At 42.3% G+C, this 17,616-nt stretch overlaps 1 protein-coding gene across 2 annotated transcripts in view; it reads right to left on the bottom strand.

Moving 5' to 3' along the window:
- LOC127527252 (trace amine-associated receptor 13c-like) overlaps nucleotides 1-17,616 on the bottom strand; it is a 225,775-nt gene that overhangs the window by 74,342 nt on the left and 133,817 nt on the right. The window lies entirely within an intron of this gene.

Below are 17,616 nucleotides of genomic sequence, written 5' to 3' on the forward strand. Positions count from 1 at the left end.
AGGTAAAAACAGACAATAACTTTGTATAATGTTAAATGTTAACATTTACCCCCCCGGGTGGAATTGAACAGTCACATAGTTTGGGGGAGGAACGATCTCCTCAGTCTGTCAGTGGAGCAGGACGGTGACAGCAGTCTGTCGCTGAAGCTGCTCCTCTGTCTGGAGATGATCCTGTTTAGTGGATGCAGTGGATTCTCCATGATTGACAGGAGTCTGCTCAGCGCCCTTCGCTCTGCCACAGATGTTAAACTGTCCAGCTCCATGCCAACAATAGAGCCTGCCTTCCTCACCAGTTTGTCCAGGCGTGAGGCGTCTCTCTTCTTTATGCTGCCTCCCCAGCACACCACTGCGTAGAAGAGGGCGCTCGCCACAACCGTCTGATAGAACATCTGCAGCATCTTATTGCAGATGTTGAAGGACGCCAGCCTTCTAAGGAAGTATAACCAGCTCTGTCCTTTCTTACACAGAGCATCAGTATTGGCAGTCCAGTCTAATATATCATCCAGCTGCACTCCCAGGTATTTATAGGTCTGCACCATCTGCACACATTTGACACACTGTGAGATGTGGATTTCTTTTCCCATCACTCCTTGTGTTCACAAGTAATCTGAATGTCTTAAATGTGAAGTAGAATGTTACCATGTGGCATAATCCACGAAGACCAGAATGTATTTATGTCCTCTGGCTGAGGGTTCAAGAGGACCTACTATGTCCATCCTGATACACTCAGAAGGTATATCTATCAGAGGAATGGGATGAGAGGAGCATTTGATATTGCTGACATGAAACGCAAAAACGACAGACCTCTTCATTAATTCCTGGCCATTAAAACCTGAAGTTTTATCCTTTTCAGTGTTTTGTCAGTGCCAGGTTTGCCACCCAGGAGGTCGGTGTGTTTACTCACAAAGTTGCCGCCGGTAAGGTTTTGGTACCAGCAAGAATGACATCACCTCACCCTTGTGTTATGACAAACGATAAAAAAATGATGTTCAAGTACAAAGTGGAGTCCTGGTGGAATGGAGTGGGTGGTACACTATCCTAGAACTAGAACTAGTGCATTTTTGGCCAACTTCAGTGAGTCATAATTCCACTATTCTCTTTTTAAAGAGGCCAATGTTACCTGAAATTGAAATTGAAGTTCCAAGTGGGGATCAGGCATGACCTCCCTGGGTAAAGTTATTATCAACGCCCATTCGTTTACGGCCTTGATTGACGCATCTGAAGAAATTGGCGTGACGTCACTCACGTCATACTGGGTACTCACGTGATCCTGTTCTCGAGCCATCACTCTATGCAGGATAGAGACAACTTGAGATGTTGGTTCACCATCTATTGCTAGGCCCATCGAATCACCTGGTGTGTTTGCTTTTACATTTACTTCCACTTTTACTTTGAGGCTAGTCAAATTCAAAAGCATAAAGCTAGGTTTCTTTTCATTTATTTTGAACAGACAGCTGTAAAAGTTCACCATCCACCAACCCCTGAGGTAGTCTATTTGATACTCTGCAACTTGTACTGTATTAAGCAGTAAATGCGTAACACACACTTTTGCATATATTTTTTACTAGCTGTCCCCTGTGGCAAACTTTAAAAATCAATAATAAAATAAAAAATGTAATTCTGGCCAAGCGAAAGGTAGGTACGCTCCAACGTCAAACTTTGGCACTGTATCTGATCGTGTTCCGCACTGACAGGAGAGTATCCCTCAATTGAGGAGAAAGGCACTGTTTTCTCCGGCAATCAGCAGCTACCCTCTAAAATACACGTAGCTCTGATTTCTCTCTCAGAAACGTCAAACATTACTCCTTAACAATCTGTAGATGATAATGTCTGCTGACCAAACAGGTATCGCTATCTAAGCGGAGGCAAAGTGCTCTCCAACACGTGGTGAGAGGTACAGCGACTTGAACGGAGACCGGTGCGTGAGTGACGAGGGACCCGCCTGGCTCCCCTCGACCCACAGTGTCTCTCTTGAATTCGTGGAAATAAATCGGTACTGCAAGCAAACTATGATACTCAACCAGAATGTTCAAGCAAATGATAGAAAAAAACCTGATCTAAATCCGTTAAATAATTCTCTCGTGAAAAGCGGACAGACATACAGATTTTTTTGTATATATGAAGAAGTATGGCTAATTAAAAACAAAGGTAATATGTTATAAACTGAAACATCTCTTGTGTTATTAAAAGAGTACAGAGTAACTGAGACAGCAGGTACAATCAGGCATTCTTTCTAAGAATAAGGAACTAAGACGTTGTCATGTATTACACAGTGTAAACAGCAAATAAACTCACACTGAACATACACATACATTGATAAGCATTTCTTATGCTATGAAAATATTACAAAATAAATAGCAATACAGAGCTGAATAACAAAATTAAATACCTGTGCCTTTAAGAGCAATGAATCATATTTGTGATTAAGTTTGTGATCGATGACTGTATCAGTCCAATGTACACCTCTGAACGGTGCTCAAGCTTCATTCTGTTTTTAAGTTTTTATTCAAAACTATTAGTTTGTCCACATTGTCAGAAGAGAGGGCAGATCGGTTGGCAGTAGCTACGTCACTGGCCGTCAAGAAAATCCTCTTGCTGGGGACCAAGTTGGCAGGTATAGCCAGAAAGCATTTTGTCATCATGGCTAGATTAGGTTAACACTGGCTCAGGAGCCTTCAACCAGACAAGGCGGTTGTATTCATACACTTCCTCCCTCAACTGCTGCTTCAAATCAGGCTTTGGCCAGTTTCAAAGTGTGGGCCAAAAAGTTCAGCCATGGCTGACCTCTTTGAAGGAGGCCGTCACTGGCATTGAATTGGCCTGAGAAGTTGATAGACTGGCCTTTGTCACATCTCTACTCTCACCCTGGAATTTTAAATGACATTTAAAAAAAAGAGTTCAAAATTATAGGGGTCAATTAAGACACAAGTCTTTTAATATAAAATATCAACCTTAATGTAACGTACATGCTCTGTGCTTCTCAGAATTCCTGTGATGACAGGCAGGATCCAAGTGAGGAAGAGTCTTGAACCTTAGATCAAGGGCAGTGCACTTGTGAAGAAAGTCCTGAAGACCAGGGTCAGGGCATCTGTTTTACAGGTTTTCACTGACAACATGCTTGATTTCCCTGGCAGTAGGAGTGTCGTCATTATTCTGTTCCATTGATTTCAGAATCATTGTTCTGAGGATCATTGAAATCAATGGCACCGTTTCATGGCTCAGTATTGTAGTGACAGTCTTCAAAGGCTTCATAATCTCGATCACCTTCTCTAAAACACTGACCTCTTGGTCAGACAGAATGGCAATCTCCTTGTTCTTGAGGGTCCGCTCTGTTAACGTGGAGTAAACAGCAGCTTGCTGTTCTAGATACCGCTCAACCACAGTGGATGAGAATGTGTTTTGGCAAGTGAAGCATCTCCTGCTTGAATTGTAAAATTTGAGATGCTGTCGTGCTTCGATGGAAAAAAGAATTATGTCTTCAGATTTTTCCCAGAAGTCAAGATACCTGGTCGATTTCCATTGTTTTTTTAAAGTATGGACTAAGCATCCTATATGTGGACCCAGTATTGCTTCGCTGGCAGCATTGACTGTGTTTCTTGCATTGTCTGTGGTTACTGTGATTGAGGCTCTAGACCTTTCTAGTTTCTGCCTCTTGAAGATTCACAGCTAGGTGAGTGGTAGCGTACTGCTAATACACAGGACGGGGTTGAAGAACTGGATGTTACATTTCCCACTCAAATTTGATAAAATGGGGAGGTCACAGTGAGATAGTTTTCGGGAGCATGATAAGTACATCCATCAGTTGTTAATGCTACAGCGGGTGCAGTGGACAACTAGCGTTTGATCACCGCTCGCGTACGTTGGTAAAGTGCAGGGACCACTGATTGGCTTTTGTGCACACGGGGTGGAATGTTTTAACGAGGCTCAGCACTTTTAATATATACTTGAAACCAGGGTCTTATAACCACTGCATATGACCGCATAGCTGACTGCCTTCCACTCCGTTTCTGAAATGTTGAGTGAGAGATCCTTTTCCCACTGTACTCTGGGATCTTTAAAAGGAAGGGACTTTAAAATGGTTTTATATATTATAGAAGTGCTGTCTGAGTCTAAAAGACTGATCAATATCTCTTCTGGAATGGAAATAGGTGGGAGGTGAGGAAAATTGGGCATATTTTGTTTAGCAAAGTTTCTAATTTGGAGATAGTGGAAAAGTTGTGTTGAAGGGATTTTAAATTTGGAATGTAATTGTTCATAGGCTGCAAAGACATTACTTATTTACAAATCTCAAAATGATTTAATCCCATACTTTTTTCAAACATTAAAAACTGTAGAGGGTGGAAAGACGTGATTATTATGTAGAGGTGCCACAGATATTCTCTAGATATGGCGGCGCCTGTGCAGGCTGTGGCTTACAGAGCTCCCGAGTCTGCGGTGTTTAGTGTTAATCTTTGTTTGTCTTTGTCAACTAGTATAAGTAAAAAAGTAGATTTAAGTGATAGTAGTACACAGACATACATTTACGAGTGGCAAATCCTGCTCAATTTCTGAAGAAACTGCGCTGAAATATCCAGTGAGGTGACAGAAACGCTCCGCAGCCTTTGCTTACTTCGGCAGCCTGAGAAGCTGAGCTGGCGAAAACGCAAGCGCAGCGATTGGAAGCAGAAACAAGTTAAACGCGGAGGTGTTAGCACAAGGCTAAAAACTAACCCAACCAGACCTGCGATACCGTCTATTCTGCTTGCGAACATCCGATCGCTGGACAACAAGCTGGATTATATAAAGCTGCAGCGGGCCAAGCAGTGGGAAATGAGAGACTGACGCATCTTTATTTTCACTGAGACATGGCTCTAGGACAACATTGCAGACTCGGCCATCCAGCTAGATGGACTGACCATCTTCCGAGCGGACAGAGATGCCTCTTTGTCCGGTAAGACCCGCGGGGGCGGACTGTGTGTTTATGTGAACAGAGAGTGGTGTACGAACGCTGCCTCAGTTGCGTGACACTGTTCCCCGCTGATAGAGGTTTTATCAGTAAGGTGTCGGCCTTTCTACCTGCTGAGGGAATACAGTTGCGTGCTGGTGGTTGCCGTCTACCTCCCGCTTAGCGCAAATGCTAACCAGGCACTAGCGGAACTCTACAAGATCATCAGCAAACTGCAAACGATGCACCCAGAGGCATTCTTCATTATTGCTGGAGACTTCAATCATGCCAACTTGAAGTCATTTCTCCTAAAATTCTTCCAGAATGTGAACTTTGCTACTAGAGGGGGAAGCTGTCTGGACAATGTTTACACGAGCGCTCCTGACACCTACAAGGCCCTACCCCACCCCCACCTTGGCTATTCAGATCATATCAGCATTTTTATGGTCCCTGCATACAAGTTCCTGCTGAAGTGCACTAAACCAGCCCACAAGAGCATCAGAGTGTGCCAGGTTGTTGCTGTTTCAGCTCTCCAAGACTGCTTCGAATTGACAGACTGGAACATTTTCAGAGAGGCTGCTATGAATGGTGACTCCATCAATCTGGAGGAGTACAGAGACTCTGTGACTGGCTACATCTCCAAATGCATAGAGGATGTTACTGTTACCAAGGATGTTACCACAAGAGCCAACCAAAAGCCCTGGATGACAAGAGAAGTGCACAAGCTGCTCAAGATCAGATATGCAGCCTTCAGATCTGGAGACAAGGCCACCTTCAGGATGACCAGAGTCAACCTGTCTCGCGCTATAAGGAGAGCTAAGTGGGCATACGCACAGAGGATCAACAAACAATTCAGTGGCACCAGAGACACATGTCGTATGTGGCAGGGTGTTCAGACAAATTACAAACTACAAGCCCAACCCACACAGCAGCGATGGTGATGCCTCCCTTCCGGGTGAGCTGAACAACTTCTTTGCATGGTTTGAGGCTCAGAACAAAGAGTCTGCGAGAAAAGCAACACCTCCCTCCACTGACCAGGCACTCTGTGTCTCCATAAATGACGTGAAGAGGACTCGATCCAGAGTCAATCTACGCAAGGCTGCAGGACCTGACAACATACCTGGTCGTGTGCTCAAAGAATGTGCCAGTCAACTGGCTGGTGTCCTCACAGACATCTTCAACACATCTCTGAGCCAGTCATCAATCCCAGCATGCTTCAAGTCAACCACCATTATACCAGTACCGAAGAAGTCATCAGTGACATGCCTGAATGACTACCGACCAGTTGCACTCACGGCAATCATAATGAAGTGCTTCGAAAAGGTAGTCATGTCACACATAAAGACTAATCTCCCTGCCTCCCTTGACCCTCTTCAGTTTGCATACCGCTCAAACAGGTCAACTGAGGATGCCATATGCTCTGCCCTTCACGTCTCCCTGACACATCTGGATAAAAAAGACACACATGTCAGGATGCTATTCATAGACTTTAGCTCTTCCCTCCAAATCTGGTTGTAAAACTGAGCAGGTTGGGCCTGAACACCAACCTCTGCAATTGGTTCCTGGATTTCTTGACAGAGAGGCCCCAGTCAGTTTGGATGGGCTACAACACTTCCAGCATCATCACACTGAGCACTGGAGCACCGCAGGGCTGTGTGCTTAGTCCACTGCTGTTCACCCTGCTGACTCAAGACTGCACAGCCGCGCACAACACCAACCACATCATCAAGTTTGCGGATGATACGACGGTGCTGGGACTGATAAGAAGGGATGATGAAACAGCATACAGAGATGAGGTGGAACGGCTGCCTGCAAGGTGTGAAGACAATAATCTATCTCTCAATGTCGACAAGACAAAAGAGATAATCGTGAGAAAATCATGTCCTGCCACATCCCACTCAGCATCAATGGTTTAGATGTGGAGACTGTTAGGAGTACCGGTGTGCACATAACTGAGGAACTTACGTGGACACATAGCACCTCATCACTAATCAAGAAAGCCCAGCAGAGACTACACTTCCTGAGGCGACTGAAGCGAGCACGTCTTCCCCCTTCCATCCTCACCATGTTCTACAGAGGCACCATTGAGAGTGTTCTGACCAGCTGCATCACGGCCTGGTATGGCAACTGCAACATATCCGACCGCAAGCGCCTGCAACGGATAGTGAAGACAGCAGAGAACATTATTGGGGTGCCTCTCCCTTCACTACAGGACATATTTTACAAACTCAGGGTCCGCAAGGCCTGCAGCATTGTGCAGGACCCCTTACACCCCTCACATGGACTTTTCACACTTCTGCCATCCAAGAGAAGATACTGCAGCATCAAAGCCAGATCTGCCAGGCTGCAAGAGAGTTTTTACCCCAAGCTGTTAGACTCCTTAACACCAGGCTGCCCCTGGGATCTTCCACACGGCCTCATCCACCTCTAGAAACAGAACTTTTATACATGCGAGCCACTGCCCTGCACAGACGAGTGTGCAGGTAGAGAAGAACTGAAAATCTCATACTGACCCTTAAGTATTTTGACATTCTTGATATCCTTCTGACCTGTCATTGTTTACACATGTCTTAAACAACTATTATCATACTCAGATCATTTCTGTATTATCTATATCTATTATTTATTATTTAATTTATTATATTACATATCTTACACATCAATATTGCTGCTACTTCTTTGTCTTGTCTTTGCACAAGGTCTTGTCTTGTTTGTGTTTTATTTTTAAATTTAAATTTTAATTCTATTTTTAATTTATTATTTGCACGTCATGTTGTTACACTGTGGACCCTGAGCTTCGCAATTTCGTCTATCTGTATACTTGTATATGGCTGAGATGACAATAAAGTTCACTTTGACTTTGACTAACTTGAAGTGCTTCCTACATTGGCTCCTTATTCTGAGTAAATGAAGAACAATTGGGTGGTTAGTATACTGATGATACCTTGTGTTTACTGGAGTACAAAGCAAGAAATATAAAGAAGTACTGCAGGATTTCATTTCAGTTGCAGACCAAACATATATGTTTGCCACCTCGTAATAAAACTAAAAGTTAGGTAGAGCCGTGCCACCTTCTTATTTAGGTCGTTGTAGGGTTGCCTTTTGAATCATAATGTTAATTCCCCATGCTAAAGTAAAATGTAGGGTAGACCATCTATGCACGTCCCATGCAATCAGCAAAATTTTGTTTAAAATGAGCTTTATATTTACTTGTGATGTGTATTTAAACTGATCTGCAATGGTAAAAGGGAAGATGTCCAATCTAATGTTGTTTGCTAGAGAATTAACTGGAAAAAACACACTTTTGTTCAAATTAATTGTTATCTTTTGACATTCTGCAAGTGTGGTTAAGGATGCAGGCACAGAATTTTGTGGGTCTGATGTATACAGTACCATATAATCTGCATATAGTGATATTATCTGTTCAAGTCCTTCTCTGATGATCTCCTTTATCTCAGATGCATTTTGAAAGTGAACAGCCAATGGCTCAGTGGCGATGCAAACAGCAGTGGTGACAGGGGACATCCTTGTCTAGTACCATGTTCTAGTTTGAAGTAGTCTGAAATAATGTTGTTAATACAAACTGAAGCTTCTGGACTGGTATACAGTAGTTTGATCCATGCACAAATGTTCGGGCCAAACACAAGGACCTCTGAGGATGCATTTGTCTCTAAAAAATCAATTTGCTTGGATATAAATTCTGTACAATTCTCATCAGCTAATAACAAGGGGTTAAGATGCCATCTGTGAGATGAGTATGTGGGGCATAGTGGTTTGAGCTCCATGATCAGAGGGGAATCGTCAGAGATAAGAATATTGTCACACTTGTTGTGGGCAACAAATTTTTATCTATAAAGGAATAATCAATTCCTGAGTGACGATGATGTACTGGAGAAAAGAGGGAATATGCTTTTAAGTATGGATTTAGAAATTTCCATGGGTCTGATAAGTTATGATCAATTATAAACTGTTATTGCCCCTGTAACTGAAGACCTATCTAGGTCCAGATTTAAAATTACATTGGTACAATTAAAGCCATTATAATTGTATGAGTGTTCACATTAAGAAAGGATACGTAAACGTTTTGGATGAAGTCTCTATCATCCACATTGGGTGTAGATATTTTTCAAAATCATTTTACATTTAAATAAATTACCCACCACCATCACATATTGCCCTTCAGGATCTGATACTACATCTGATACTACAAATGAAATTGTTCTATGAATTAAGAATCCTACACCTCTTTGCAACCAAAACTGATCCTTGCTAATTAAGTGAGAGTCCTTTAAAATTCCTATCTTAAAATTACTACTATCTGCCCGGGGTTTGTTTCTTGCCTTCTGCCCTGTGTTGGTTGGGATTGGCTCCAGCAGACCCCCATGACCCTGTAGTTAGGATATAGCAGGTTAGATAATGGATGGATGGATGGGTGAGAGAATACTTTCTTTCTCTTTAATTTGTGATTTAGACCTTTCACATTTCAGCTCAAAAAGTTCACTGTTTGGTCATAGGTACATTGCTTCTGAACTTTTGTTGTCATTTTACAGTCTTAAATTAAGGTAGTATATTATTACATATGATAGGTTTAAACTTAATTTCCAATTTTGCCAGTAGTTATGGCTATGAAGCCTGTTGTTGTGTTGGCACTTTCAATTGTGGGGGTAAAAAGGATAGATAATAACTAATAACTTGCCCCCCCCCCCACCATTTTGCCTCCCCAATTGAGGCTAGACCACAAAGTCCCAGTCCTGTGACATGCCCAGAGACAGAGCACGTCCAGAACTGAACAAGCCCCCAAGCAGCGGAGTAGAAAGATTAGAGTAGAGATATCTATTAGCAATACAGTCTAAATGCTATAAACCTCGAATATAATCTTGAATTTTCCCGAAAGAATAAACTCAGGTAATGTTGTTAAACAGTACCCTTGGAGAAGCATATAACGTATGATAGTTCAATCCTAATACAATAAAACAAAGTCATCATAAAGGTTTGGGGAAGCCACCCATATATTGCTCCTTGGCTGCAAAATGGTTAGGTTTGAACAGAGATGTTCACAGACACAAGTCCAAAACAGAACTGAATGGCTGATTTAAGATGGCAGCTTTAACCTGCTGTACATGTTCCTTCCATGTGCTGGAATAAATGACAACGTCATCTAAGTAGGCAGCACTATATGTGTTATGAGGGCGGATCGCTTTATCCACCAGACGCTGGAAAGTTGCAGGAGCTCCATGTAACCCAAATGGAAGAACATGATACTGCCAGTGTCCACAAGGGGTGCTGAATGCGGTCTTGACCTTCGTGGAGTCCATTAGAGGAACCTGCCAGTACCACTTTGTCATATCAGTAGTGGTTAAAAATCTTGCCTGTCCAAGCCTCTCAAGGAGGTCGTTCATTCAAGGCATTGGATAAGCGTCAAATTGGGAGACTTGATTAAGTTGATGGAATTCATTGTAAAAAATCCAACTCCCGTCGGGCTTACTAACCAATAATATTGGACTGGACGAGGAACTATAACTCTCCTCTATCACTCCTAGTTCCAGCATGCATTTGATTTCAAGCTCCACCTCTGCTTTCTTTGCCTCGGGAAGTTGATAAGGGTGTTCTCAAACGATAACCCCTGGTTCTGTCACAATCTTGTGTGCAATTAGGGAGGTCCTTCCAGGTTTAACACTCACTTCCTCGTGCATGGACAGGATGGCTACTTTGAGCTCCCATTTCTGTCTAGAATTTAATTCAGTGTCAAAGTTAGGGATATCGTTCTGAGCAAAGAAGGAGCAGTGCTGAGCGGAGTAGGGATTAGGATCCCTTTCCTGCCACGGCTTCAGCAAGTTTACATGATAAACCTGCTCGCTTGGTCGACGATTGGGTTGTTTCACCAAATAATCAATGAGCCCTTTCCTCTCCTTAACTTCATAAGGGCCTTGCCAATGGGGTAGCAATTTAGAATAGGAGGTAGGAACTAACAACAAGACACACGGTTCCTCTGAATGAATTCTCGGAGAGTCGTACCATGGTCATAATAATGGGCATGTGCTGCTTGTGCCTCTTCCATTTGACTTTTTAATATCGGTCAAATTTTCCCAAATCAATCGCGTAACTGCGCAATATACTGTAATATATTGGTAGAGGGAAGAGCCTCTCCTTCCCATCCTTTTTTTTAAATATCCAATATTCCCAGAGGTTGTCGTCCTTATAGTAATTCAAAAGGTGAGAACCCCGTAGAGGCTTGTGGGACTTCCCTATAGGCAAAGAGTATAAGGGGGAGGAGCTGATCCCTTTTTTGCCTGTCCCCTCTGAGCACCTTGAGGAGCATTTATTTGAGAGTCTGATTAAATCTTTCTACTAGACCATCGGTTTGAGGATGATACACCACAGTCTTTAAATGCTTTATCTTAAGTAACTTGGCCGTTTCCTTGAACGTCTCTGAGGTGAAAGGCGTCCCTTGGTCCGTAAAGACTTCCTTAGGGATGCCCCTACGTGCAAAGACCCATACAAATTCCTAAACGATAGACGTGGCTGAACACAAGGGAACAGCCTCTGGATATCGAGTAACATAATTAGACACCACTGAATGCATGTAGATTTGGCCAACAAATTGGCCAAAGGGGATCTGAAAGGGGACACGCAGCGCGCCTATTATGACCTCCATGCGGAGCAGGCCATTGACTACAATACCCTTAAGGCCGAAGTGCTAGAGCACTATGGTATCACAGCAGACCAGCAGGTGAGAGAGTGCAACCTCTGGAAATTCGACTAAGAGCAGCCGACCAGGGCTCAAGCATTTGAAATCTGGGGGAAGATGGGATGTTGGCTACAGCTGGGCATTAATGACTCCAGGCAAGTAGTCGAGCAGTTAGCCTGTGAGACTCTCATGAATGTCCTCCCTGACCACCACACCCAGCAGGTCTGCATACAATCATATATAAATGTGGAGGCCTTGATTGAGGTGTTTGAACACCACCGAGTGGTCTGCGAATCGTAGAAGGCAGAAAAGTCCACTCACTTACCCTGACAGGGATGAGTAGCCACTTCTGAGCTTATCTGCCACACTGCAGAGCAAGTAACAAGGCCACGGGAAAAACAACAAAGCCTTCCCTCCTATATCAAGTGTGGGGAGGTTGGGCATACCATCTCTGCCTGCCCTCAGCTGAGTGAGCCGATGGACATAAAGCTAATTGTCCATGAGCCACCAAGAAATAAAATAATCTTGAAATTGTCCAAAGACATCCCAAATTGGCCCTAGTGTGTGGTTGGGTGGATGTGAGTGTGTTTTTCTTGTGATGTACTGGTGATCTGTCCAGTATTTGTTCCTGCCTTGCACCCTATACCTGTTGGGATAGGCTCCAGCAGACCCCCGTGACCCTGTTCAGGACTAAACAGGTTAGAAAATAACTGATATATTATACCATACACTGCAGTGGGTTAGCACCCTGCCCGGGATTGGTTCCCTGCCTTGTGCCCTGTGTTGGCTGGGGTTGGCTCCAGCAGACCCCCATGACCCTGTGTTCGGATTCAGCGGGTTGGAAAATGGATGGATGGATTATACCATACACTGTATCAACCTCCACAGCTGAAGCCGGACTGCACTATTCATTCCTCATATAACAAAGTAAATTCAATGTCCACACCAGAGCTGACACTTTTGTTTTCTCATCAATCTGATGTTTGCTTTCCAAAATTGCTTTATTAAGATATATTTCTTCTTTACTTCAAAGTGCTGAGCTACGTATCTTCATGTAGGATAGACTGGCATTACCCATATCATTTGCTATACTTTAGCATGAAAGATGAAAAAGCAAACTGCCAGTTCAGTTTTCCACACAGGTCCTCTTTGGAATGAAACCTCTGGGCCTGATCTGATAAAATGATCAATCACAGACAAAGTGACACCCAGAGGTGTCTCCTCGATGGACCACCTAAACACTTGTCAGTGTATAAAGAGTCCTAACTTGATGATTGGCAGCAATGAAGGACAAATCTTTGCACCAATTGTCAAATAAAAAAATGAATTTATGTGCACCCAAGAAACCAAAGGAAAAACGTCTACTGCTTTTTTTAAAGCCTGTCACAAACACCAGATCTGTGCTCTGTCTACTGGTCATAACGTCTGCTCCATAGCAGAGACTCCATTGTCTAGGGTGTGGGGCTGCAACAAAGGCTGGAGTGATCTCTTTTAACCTGCTGGACTGGAAGAGTGAAAGAACACACATGAAATGTATGTATTCCAAATAACAATATATTATTTACCCTATACAACTCTAGGCACCTCACCTCAAGCACAGACTAGATTGAAATAACCATCTGTTTTACTGCTAGCATTATTGTTAATAAGGAGTACTGCCTACAAAGCAAGCCTCATGAGACATTAATTTTTGGGATCCATAAGTAACTACAGAAGAAGAATTGCATTGCTAATATTGAGCAAAACCTTTTGAGTCCTTGTACCTGCAGGTAGAAACTGCTCTTCCTAACACATCAGAAATAACAGCACTTGAAGAATGTGAACCTGGAGATGGGGTTGTGATAAAGGTCTGCAGAGAGCCTTCGACTCCAAGAGGAGACAAGCCATGGCAAAGAAGGGAATCAAGCTGTGAACCAGGCCATCGACCAGTTGACCGCAGGACCTCTGCTTGTTGCAGCCTATTCAAGTTCCAAGTAAAGGGATCACAAGTCCCTACAGCAAACAAGTCCTGGTGACCGTTGATCCCTAAAAGATTATTGTGGGTTCTGAATCATAGAGGGCAGAGCGCATGGCATGCAGACCAGAGTCCCATTCATCAAATCAAGAGTTCCAGATTTTGATATCCTTTGCTTTGGTAACGACTTTCAAAGAGGATTTAAACCATAATTGATGATAAAGGGGGAGAGGTGAAGCCAGTTCAGTTTGTAGGCACAACAAAGCAAATGAACTCTTTCATGAGCATCATGCATTTATTGAATATTTATTAACTATTGTTTTATTAATGGAAATAATGCAGGATTATTACTATGAAATGAATTCATTTTAGGTTGGCCCTGAACAGCACAGCGAATAATAGCAAATAGTTTGGCAATCATGATTAGCATAACATGGGTTGGATTTAGTATACAGATATTGGGTAAGAGTAAATATTTTTAGATAAATAATTTTAATAGGGCATTGATAGGGTAAATTACTTCTAAGGATAAATCTTTATGTTATTTGGAGTTAATCAGAGTTAAATCTAACACAGTATGAAATGTCTATGTGGGATTACGTTATGTTAAGTAACTATCGTCACAGTAGCTTTCCAGAATTACTAGTTAAAGCCAGTCCAGATGACTGATTATAATATTATAACAAATAGTGTAGAGCATAACATTTAAGGAACTTTATTAATGAGAAGAATAATAGTAAACTTATGGGATGTGATATACGTAGATCAATATTAGAAATTAAAAGGACTATAGTAGAAACACTTAGGTCACCATAAAGAGACTTCTTTAAACACTAGTCAGCAAGTTGTAATTACAGCAGGCATGCAGGCAATAGGGTAGAAATGTTGACCAATTTCCATGGCAGGAAAGATTCTGGACTAAGACTTAAGAAAAGTAACATGAGAAGTGAGCGGCACCCATGGAACCCAGTAGGGATACCCAATGGGACTACAGTACCCATTGTGCTCCCCTGCTTCTCTGTGGGGGTCCAAATAGTAGCCATAGCAGAAGGATACCACCACCCACTGTGCTAGTGTACACATGGTATCAGGAGGCTGTTTCTTTACGGCCTTCCCTTATAATGGCCACCTGACCTAGAAAGGTGTCACTTTACAACTCAGTTAGGACATCCATCCATCCATCCATCTCCTTTCTTTATAAAGGTTTACTGGTCAGATAAAAATCATTTCCCTCAACTAGGATACCAGCAAAGCCATGTTGTCTACAACAATGTAATAATCTTCATTTACTTACATTAAATTTCATCTGCCAGCCTCACTTTTACGCACGTTGACAGTTCAAAAAATGGTTATTTGAACTCGACCCTTCTTAAAAATAGAATTGTGCTGTTTAAAGTTTTGACCTACTAAATCCCACTCGTTAGTAAAATGTGTCCGTCTACTGTTCTGATGGCAGAAAAAAAATCCCCTCTGCGTCAAAACGGCCCCCTGTCTGCAGCAGCATGGCTTCTTAATTTCTATGTGTAGAAGACATTATCCATGGAAAGTGCACTTACAGTTAAAATATGCAGCAATAATTCACATAAAAAACAAAATTGTCCATAATCCTTTTGAACAAGTTAAATATGTTATTTTTTTTCTCTCCTTGATTGTTGCAACAACATTACAAAGACAAATTCCTACTCCTCATTACTGCAAATAAAAAGAACTCTAGGAATGGAGACACTTTAAACAACTTCACCAGCATAATGGATTGTGAAACCTGCAACTCATCAGCCTGTGGTTAGGGGAAAAGAGGAGCCGTCAAGGGAATAAATTAAATAAAGCTCAGTACAAACTGGAGAAACCTGAGACGAGAACTGACACCAGAGAGCAAAGTCAAAGAATTTAACCACAAAATGACTTCAGCTGTGTGTATTCATATAATGGCATTTCACTTGAACAGACATCACAATCAGGAAATACGATGAACGGATGGTGATATTTATATTGATTTGCATATTAAAATACACAAAATTATGGGAGGAGTCTGGGTGGGGTGGCAGGCGCTTACACATGACCGGGGTTTGTGAAGTGTGGAAGTTGACTTACGTATTTTTTTGTCCGCACACATTTCTACTTTTGTCCGTACGCCATGTTTTAGAGTAAATTCTATGCACGGCATTATACATGAGGGCCCAGATGCTTGATATCTGGGCATTTAGATATATCTCAGCATGTGTCAAGTTTTGTCACAAATCCCAGACAATGCAGTGACTGTCCTCACAGATCCTAAATTTGACTCAGTGCATAGTATTTCATTGCATTTCGAGATTAAAGTTGATATTTTGACCCTTTTTTCTTCACTGTGTCCTTATTTTTTTTTCTCTGTACCCTAATAAGTTTCCGCATGACACTCACACGGTGGGCCACGACTTGCCTTTTAACAGCGACTTTGGTTTCTGACTGCTTCTTTTTTATTTCAGGCACTGTGTGACTTTCTGAACTTGAACTTTTGAGTGTCATTCCATCAATTTCCTTTTGTTGCTCATCCCTCTGCCTAAGACACCAAAAAGTACATTTTTCCTTACCTCCAATTCACTGAGCAGAACTTCCACTTCACATTTAGTGAAATTCTTCTCTTTTCCACGTGCTTTTGCTATTGTCTTTCAACAAAACACCAAACTGAAGGAGTAATTTATGTTCGTTTGCATATTCAAATATGCAAAATTCTGGGAGGAGTTGGCGTGTGGCTGTAGGCGTGTTGCATGTGGATTACATTTCATGTTCATTGGGATTTATAAAGGGGAAGTGCGTGGAACTTGGCCCACACAAAGTTTCATGCATCTGGATTTTCTGTTTTTGTCCATATGTTTTAATATGAATTCTATGGACAGCGTTATACATGATGCCCCTTGTCCAGATCGAGTATGTACAGTTGAGCATATTGTATCTGGTCATCATTTTCTGGGTGTAACACACCTGCCCTATAGTAGCAGTCATCGCTTATCTAGAAACAATAGGGCCGTCTACCAGAAGGGGGATAATGTTCACAGAAAGAACAATTAGGATACCTGATGTTTTCCATGAAATTCAGAGAATTTGCACCTTGATCTCTCTGTAACCAGAACTGGGGGTAAGACAAGTCTCCCTTCATTACAACACCTACTGTGTATCCCTTTGCTAGTCTACTCCCCCTCAATAAGTCTTTAACTGCAATATTTGCACTGACTGCCCAGATTACTGCTATGTCATAATTTAAGAAAATAATGGAGTTGTAGTAAGATTTGGGGGACCCTTGTCCCTCTGACTACGCACCGTCTAATGCTGAACATCACAGTGTCGTCTGGTCTGGTTGTTTTTGGTGTCTCCTGGGCCCGCTCTACTGCAATGGCCGTGGTATTCTTATGATTTCACCCCTAATGTTCCTCTGGGGTTTCTACAGCCTGAACATTGTGTGTGCACAGACATCCTTAGTAATTTGCACATTCATATCTTCAGGCAATTCATCATCTCTCGTCTGGTGCATCTCATCTTCAATTCTTTATGCCAGACTTCCTCAGCTTTGCGTGTTTCGCGTAGTCTCATCATAATGTTTATGCATTTGATCCCTTTCCATCATGGAAGCATATTCCTCTTCAATTACAGCTGTCCAGTTTTGTCCATCTGGCAGTAACTCTCTGTTTGACATGTTTGGTGTTAACATTTGCAGTGCCTCATCTATTGGACTGTGATTTGTAATTCATAGCAACTGGATGAACAGAACTTACAGAAACTTATCCTTTTATTAAGGTGGATATGATGGCCTGGTCTACTGTTTTGTGGGCAGGAAAAATTTCATATGGAGCGGGGCTGATCTGTGGTCCGACAGTTGTGAAATCTGCTCTATGGCATAAGGATGTTATATAATCTGACATTCTGTTGTAACGGCCGACTCACTCTCCCAAACCGGCAACAACACCATCAAGACCCATGACCTGGCAAGCTTAAGACATTAGACCCGACAAGTCGTACTTCTTCCAAATAAACTTCCCTCAATCAACGATCAAAAATAAGGCAGAAAACAAACAG

This window comes from Erpetoichthys calabaricus, chromosome 3, assembly GCF_900747795.2.
Source record: "Erpetoichthys calabaricus chromosome 3, fErpCal1.3, whole genome shotgun sequence".
In the NCBI taxonomy this organism is placed as follows: Eukaryota; Metazoa; Chordata; class Cladistia; order Polypteriformes; family Polypteridae; genus Erpetoichthys; species Erpetoichthys calabaricus.